At 47.4% G+C, this 8,210-nt stretch overlaps 1 long non-coding RNA gene across 1 annotated transcript; it reads right to left on the minus strand.

The window, feature by feature from the left end:
• Positions 1–668: 668 nt before the first annotated feature.
• On the minus strand, positions 669–2,720 carry LOC123329233. The gene is made up of 2 exons (XR_006544596.2): positions 1,369–2,720; positions 669–721 (listed from the first exon to the last, which is right to left on the minus strand). It is a non-coding gene; the product is annotated as an uncharacterized LOC123329233 (long non-coding RNA).
• Between the last annotated feature and the right edge of the window lie 5,490 nt (positions 2,721–8,210).

Genomic DNA, 8,210 nt, shown 5'->3' on the forward strand with positions numbered 1-8,210 from the left:
ACAAAAAGATATAAGCGTGCATTTAAGTAAGTGCCTGGGATGACATTTTGCTGAATTCCAATTTTAAACTCAGCATTGAATTTATGTGGGTTTTGGTGTTTTTTTTTTTTTTTTTTGGTTCCAGGTAATGACTTCATTGGGGCTTCCCTGGTGGCTCAACAATAAAGAATCCTCCTGCCAGTGCAGTAGATGTGGGTTTGATCCCTGGATAAGGCAGATCCTCTGGAGGAGGAAAGGCCAACCCACTCCAGTATTCTTGCCTGGAAAATTCCATGGACAGAGGAGCCTGGTGGGCTACAGTCCATGGGGTTGCAAAGTCGGACTCGACAGAGCCACTAAACAGTAACAACGACTTCATTAGCAAGATGCGACTTCATTGATTAATTCTTTCCTCTTGGGTGAAAAAATTTTATTATTTTAAATGGTTTCTCTCCAACTCACCCAGTCACTGGCATGCATAATTTTAGCAGAGTTCATTCTCATCAGCTCCATCCTAGAAAAAGATTTTTTAAAGGTTTTTAAAATCCCTCCTTTTTTTCTTGAGCATTTTTAGTTAAATTAATCCTTCTGTACCTTTGCAGTTAAAATCTTCTCTGGTGGGTACAGGTAAGACCATTAAACTGACTGCTGACATTTAGAATGTTCTTGTTCTTCTCATTTCCCCAAAGTTTTTCAGCACATTCACACAGTAATACTTCCCAGCTGGTAATGGACCCCACTTCTGGAAGAGGAAAAAGCAAGAAACCCAGCCTTGCTCCTCAGCTGCATGTTATTACCTGATTCCCAATTCACAGGAAATGAACAATCATTTAGTCTTGACAGGTACATCCAGAAACTGTCTTCCTTTTCAACCTGAACAAAAAATCAGGGCCTGCAGAAGTTAAGCATTAGTCTTAAAGTACGCTTCCTAATTTTTTTTCCCCAGCGTTATGAGGATATCTTCTGAAAGCTTTTGAAAACACTCTGGAAAAATACTGCCAACAGGCTTAGAAACCCAGGAGGAAAAAATAATCATCCAAAGAAATACTTTGTGTCCAGGAGGCTATGTAAGTGAGTGGTCCCTTGTGAGTTGGGGAAGTTTAAAATATGTGATGGTAATTGGGGCGTTAACCTGAACAGCCTCGTTAGCAGATTCTTAGACTGAAGAGGAAAGCGAAGTTGTCAGCAGCAGACCGCGCACCGCCCCGCCCACCGCCCCTACCCCTGCCCCAAGATCAGTCTCGGGATGAACGAAAAGCAATTATATGAATGCCAGAGAGGTTTTCTCTCCTTTATCCTGATGGATTCCTCCCTCGACTGAAAACATTTCCATTTTCTGTAGTTTTCCAAAGTAGGAATAAATCAATGTAAAATAACACTCCCCCTCACCTTGCAGTTTTTCAGAGAGCCCCACCAGGAACCTGTCTTCCTCCCCACACAACCTCAATGGCTAGATGGATGCTGGCCCCCTTTGTACAGGTGACAAAAAGGGGGATACGGGAGGCTTCACCGGCTACCCTGCTCCTCAGTGGGAGCTCCTGGCCAGCAGCTGGCCCTCCTGGCTCCTCAGCCAGTCCTGTTTAGTCTATTTAGCTGAGGATTTGAAAATATTGACTCCAGCTTAACTCGCTTTGCCCCCTATTATGGGCCATTTGTGTATGTCAGTCTTTATCTCTGGACCTGAGTCAACCTTCACCCCTTTCTCCCACCTCCTCCTGTTTCAGAAAGAAAAAAAAAAAAATCAAAGCCTAAATATGGAACACATGTGCCTTTTGGATGGGCTGTAGAGCCGGGCTGGGAAAATGGGAATTGTCACTGGCCCTCTGTCCCCATGTGCCGACCTGCCCTCACACCTGGGTCCCCCTGACACTGCTGCTGGCCCCAACTTGAGCCTGCTAACCATTCAACATCCACCTTCCAGGGTCTGCCTTTTCTCCAACTTGTATCTTTTGAGGCTTCTCTGTGTGTCTGCAGGTTGACTTTACCAGCCTGTGAAAAATCCAATTTGCCTTAATTTAGGGTAGATTTGGAGGCTGGTAGGCATCTTTGACATTAAGATCTGGAATCTTCTGCCACCTCTCCGACTGAATGGCCGTGGGCAGCCATGACTCACCGTGAGGTCATACATTCCCAGGCAAGGTTTATAGTAACCGGGAGGCTGAGGTGTTTGCAGGTGCCTTCCAAACTGCGCGTCCTCGTTCTAACTCACTCCACGCTGCCCTGGCATCTTTTGAAGTAGAACTTCATGGGGTGAACAGGAAGACTACAACATTTTTATTATCGTTGGCTTCCTTTGCTGAATTAGCGTTTATATTTTCCCAGTAGAAATCCCCAAATTGAAAATAGAGAGGTGTCAGCTAGCACCACTTTAGTGAAGGTTGTGTCAACATTTCCTATAAACCTTGTTTTTCTAGGGTTTATAACTAGACCATAAAAATGTGCTCAGCGATGAAACTTGGCTTAGAAAGGAAACCTGGGAGCAAATTTTGCAGAATTTGAAGAGGGGGAGAATAAGTTCAGCTATTTTTTTTTTTTTTAACATGTGCCAGTTCTAAACTTGAACTGATGGGAAGGTGCATTTTCTCTTTGTGTGATTCAGATGGAACTGCAGATTAAAAGAAAAAAAAAAACCTCAAGAGATTATTTCATTAATATGGGCTAATCGCACTTGTTAATTTTTAGAGAAGATGTTAATGACTGAGGTGTTGAACTCTAACCCTCTGAGCCCACATCTGCGGGTACCAGTTTTGGCAAAGCCGTTAGCTGCACATAATAACGTGATTTGGCAACTCACCCTCACACCTTTTAGTGCAGGAAACCACCAACGCTTCGAAGGAAAGAATCCTTCCTGACAAGAGGTTAATGGGCCGTTTCAAAATGCATACTCACTCAGAGTAGCATCATTTTACTCATCTTTACTTAATCTGCAGGTCCCATTTATCGGATGACCCCAAAAAGCAGCTCCCATAATGTTCGTAGAAAGGTAAGCATCTGATTCCTCCGAACGTCTGCCTTTTCCTGCCGTCGGGGCTCGTCCTCTGCGTGGCCAGCAGCTCCCGGCTCCCTTTGGCTGTGCTTGCAGGTCACTGGTATGTTGGAGGCAGTCTGTCATCGTGCTGCCCTGCGCCTGTGATGCCCTGGCCTGCATCTATTTGTCTGTCTCCGGCTATGGACTCTGGGAAGATGGCAGCCACCAGCGGCAGGCGTATTACGGAGGAAAGGAAGAAAGTGCTGGACTCAACACCAGAGAACCAAGTTCTAGCATCCGCTCTGGCCTTCCCCAACACTCAAGTGAGAGGCTTATGGAAAGAGTCCACTGAAATCATGTAAAGCACTTGTAAAACTGTAAGGTGAAAGTGAAGTCGCTCAGTCACGTCGTGTCCCACTCTTTGCGACCCCATGGACTGTAGCCTACCAGGCTCCTCAGTCCATGGGATTTTCCAGGCCAGAATACTGGAGTAGGTTGCCATTTCCTTCTCCAGGGGATCTTCCTGACTCAGGGATCGAACCCGAGTCTCCGCATTGTAGGCAGACGGTTTACTTTCTGAAGCGTTCTCCAAACGGAAGCAGGAAGTGCCTGCCTCAGCATCAGTATCCAAGATGTCCGCTGGCGTTGTGAGGAGTGTAAGGACCCGCCCGCCCCAGTTGGCGCATGCGTGGACTGGGCTTCCTAGCACTGCACGCCACCCCCGGACACTCCAAACTGGCGTTATTTCTTCAAACTGCATTTTCTTCTTCTTTTTCTCCCACTCGTTATGAATCACTGACCACCATTGTGAAAGGAGAATGTTCCAGGGCTTTGGCTGTTCTTCTCCGTGGACATCACCCCCCTCCTGGTCCACATGCCATTTTGATGTTACCTTCTTCTGCCACCCCCCACGCCTGCAACATGACCTCGGGGCCTTCTGCTTGCTGCAGGCATACCGTTTTTGGTACTTGCACCTTTTTTCTGGGACTGTCCCCCACTGCCCTCCACTGCACCCTCGGGCTCCTTTCCTCAAGGAGAAGCTGGCTACACACCTTTGGTATAAGTGATCTACATTTGGGGCAGGGAACGTTCTCCTCCACCCCACCCAAGGAAGATCTGTGAAATGCCATGAGGGTGGTCAGTCCTCAGAAGGGCACTGGGCCTGATGTAAAGCTCGGCCGTCGGCATCTTGAAATTCCTTATACATTCTTAATAAGGAGCCGGCTCCATATTTTCATTTTGGGCTGAACCCTACAAATTATGTAACAGGTTCCCGTCCAGCTCTCTTCCTAGCTGGCCCTGACAACCGGGAACAATCCTGCTGAGCGCTCCAGACGACCATGACCAGGGCTGCAAGGTCTGGGGTCACCACTCCCCAGCAGCAGAGGGGTTTTAGAGCCAAGCTGGCTGTGCCCACCCTGGGCGGGTGTTTGCCTCGCGTCCTGGAGCCTCCCCCCTCCCCCGACACCGGCAGCCTTGGGTCCTTGTGAAACAACAGCCAGACCCTCTGTGTAGCATTTCCAGCTCCTCTTCCAGAAGCCTGGAGGCGGATGCGGCCACTTGTAATGTTCAGCAGAGTCCTGTTTCAACATGAGGGCGGCAATGCACGTGGCAGCTGCGTGGGGAGTTGAGGACCATCCCTCAGCTGGATGCCCTTTATTTACCCAACAAGGCTAGCTAAATGGTAACCGTGTGCCAGGCCCAGTTCTAGGCCCTGGGATGCATCCATAGGCCAGCAGAGCTGTTTCTGCCCCATGGGGAGTTCATGTTGCAGGGGCCGAAAATGGACAACAATGGACATCGTAAATGGCTGAACCCGTGGGTTGGAAATGAATGAGGCTGCGGAGAAACAGACCACAGGTAAGGGATGAGGAGGGAGGGCTGTATAAGGAAAGGGAAATCAGATGCAAGGTTTGAAGGAGTTGGGGATGCCAGACCTGTGAATTTGGGGGGGAGGAGCCTTTCCAGCAAAGCTTGCAGCTAGAGCAAAAGCCCTAAAAAGGGATGAGCAGGGCTGTGGGGGAAGACCATGTGGCTGGAGCAGATGAGAGGAGGGGTAGGAGATGAGACCAGAGAGGGGCAGAGACACTGGAGGAGAGGGGTTGTCACCCTAGCCTGGAGCAGTGGGATGCCAGGACTTGATTCAAAGCTGCTTGCCTCTGTGTGAGGACAGAAGAGCAAGCACCAGGAGGGGAAAGACCAGCTAGAAATCTTCCGATAATACAGAAGGAAAATGTGCACTCCTCTGAGAATTCCTTTTTTAGTTTGAACAAGACAGGGTGCATTTCTTTACTGTTGGTATGCTGAAGTCTAATCCTATTCTGATGTGTGCTCTGAAGCACAAAGTCATGCTTGTTTGTGTCCCCAGTATGAATAGAAAGACAAGAGTTGTCAGTGATCGTGGGTGTGGTCTGAACCAGCCAGGAGGGGAGGATGAAGAGCGCTCCTGGAGGAGAGCCTCCACTTTATCTGGGTGACACAGCAAGAGCCCCGCCCAGATAAATGGTGGGACCACCACCTGCAAGCTGACTTTGTTTGAGAGATGCTATCACGTCCCCCTCCTCAGACCCTCAGAGCCCTTCCGCCCAGTCTCAGGCCCCAGCTGCTGCCTCATCTCTTCCCACTTCTTTCTCAGAGCCTCCTGGTATGATGGCTTCAGCAGTGTTTGCAGTTAAATCCATCCAACTAAGGCCTGAGAGGGCAGTCCCCTTAGCTAAAGATTCTTTTTTTTAAAAAAAAAAAAAAAAAAAAGGCTAGCTTTTCACCTAGGCATTTTATAAATACACAGTTGGGGGAGGGTTCAGACTTCATGCCTCCTGAAGACCCCCGCTTAGGCCTGGAATGCCCCCAGCCCCCCCTTCCCCTTTCTTAGCAGCTGCATCTGTACCATTTGACTCACCCATAAGCTGGTTTCAAATGAGTCCCTGTGGACAATAACTCAAGTCAGTAAAACACCTTCGCAGGCAGTAAAACACAGTTCTCTCTAAGGTCAGAGAGCTCCCTCAGCAAGAAAGTCAAGTGGGCAGTGCCTGTAAGCAGAAAGAACCGGGCTCTGGGCTCTCTGCCCCGCCCATTGGCACACCTGGCCTGCAGGTACAGGTAAGCAGGGAGGGAGGTGATGTAGAAAGGCCTGGCTCTCTCCCTTTTGTTCATGTCCAGCATCTTTTTTTTTTTTTCTTTCCAGTACATTGCTGGATCTGTTGATGAAAATGAAACCTTTCACACCAATCCCAGATTGTGTCCAGAATCAAATAAGAAAATTTGCAAAAGTGCTTTGTAAACATGAAAGCACTCTCCAAAATGAAGACAGGATCATTATCTGGGAAAGCAGTCTCCAGCATTCTCCTTTCGTGTTTGGAAATACCATGTTGAACACCTTCCAAACAATTAAATCCCATCAAGCTGTTCAAATGGTCATGTTCAAATAATCTGCCCAGACTCTCCCTGCATCTCTCCCTGGGGGGCTGCTGGGAGGCAGGGCTGGCTACATCTTCTGCTGTGCCAGGATGCTGGGTAATGGACCTGAAGTCAGAGCACCCGCTCTGTGGGTGACCTGGGAAGTCACCTAACCTCTCAGAGGTTCCACTTCCTTATCTGTAAAATGTCCCACCTACTTCACAGGGTTTGGGTAGAATCACAAGCGACAGTGCTCAGGAAAATCCTCTCTAAATTGGACAGTGCAATGCCAGTTGCCACGTCAAAGGCAGAGTCATCAACAAATGGAACCATAATGTTATGCTTATCAGCATTTTTCTAATAATTCTGAGATCCAAGTGCAGGTTAAATATAGGTTTCAGGGACCTCCCTGCCTTCTGTTCCTTTTGATTTGTTTATTTAGAAAAATAAGAAAGCCAGGTGGCTGAATCCTGTTGCCCATGGAGGCCTTTGAGTTTCTTAAGTGAGAAACATGGCATCACCAGTCACTACAGTGATTTGCAATAATGAACAGGAGTTAACAAAGTCCATCGATGAGCAGCAGGTGAGAGAAAGAATAAAACTCCATTGTTAAAACCTAAATAGTGCTACAAAATGACTACTCTGTGAGATAGAATGGGAGTTCTGCTGTGTAATAATGTCTGGACCACTGATTCATGTGTTGAAAAACATTGTGGAGAGTAGTTGATTGTTACATAATCACCAGTTATGAGATGCTTTTAGGACTAGGGGTGTGGAGGATCTTGGGACAGTGATCACTTGTCAGTGATCCATTTATGGACAAGGCCTCCAATGTGGCATCATTGTGTCACTGGAAGAAGGATTTACTCAGGTAGGTATTGGCCACCTTGCTGGCTGAGGGGACCACACAGTAAACTCCTGCTCTATAAGGTGATAAAATCTTGTGAATGGGTCAGAAGGCCCTCATGTTCTCAGAATACCCAGGAGAGAAAAAGAGACATACTGTAGGACCCACTGGTCATGAAGCCCATAGCTCTGGGTCAGCGCTGATTCTTAATAATTGCAGGGGGCCCCTGATTCCTCACCTGTGAAAATGCACTCTTCCATGGACCAGGTGAGTTTGGGTTAGGACACCATATGTGAAAGACTCAGCCCACGCACAGCCAACATGTATAGAGAGCTTTCCTTGTGCCAAGCCCTGCACTAATCACCTTTACATGGGTTATTTTGTTTGATTTTCCAATAACTCTATGAGCAAGCTGCTTATTTAGAACCTGCATTGAGAGCTATAATGGAAAAGAATGTATATATGTGTATAACTTGAGTTACTCTGCTATACAGCAGAAATTAACACAACATTGTAAATCAACTATACTATACTTCAATAAAAGAAATAATATTTTGTTTAAAATGAATCTGTATTTAGGACAGTATAAATGGTCTCTGGGGCTTCCCAGGTGGCTCAGTGGTAAAGAATCCACCTGCCAATGCAGGAGAAGCAGGAGATGGGGGTTCAATCCCTGGGTAGGGAAGATCCCCTGGAGAAGGGAATGGCAACCCACTCCAGTATTCTTGCCTGGGAAATCCAATGGACAGAGGAGCCTGGCAGGCTACTGTCCAAAGTTGCAAAAGAGTCAGACACGACTTAATGACTAAAACAACAACAGCAAATGGTCCCTACTTACCTTCTACAGCCCTAATCCACCAGAATCCTGCTACTTGATTAATAATATATGTCCTCTAGGCCCATCTGCATCTCTACAGATCTATTTGCAGAGCAAGAGTAGAGATGGAGATGTAGAGAATGGATGTGTAGACACAGAGCAGGGAAGGGGAGGGTGGGACAAAGTGGGTGAGTAGCATTGAC

The sequence above is a fragment of the Bubalus bubalis genome, chromosome 14, assembly GCF_019923935.1.
Source record: "Bubalus bubalis isolate 160015118507 breed Murrah chromosome 14, NDDB_SH_1, whole genome shotgun sequence".
NCBI classification, from domain to species: domain Eukaryota; kingdom Metazoa; phylum Chordata; class Mammalia; order Artiodactyla; family Bovidae; genus Bubalus; species Bubalus bubalis.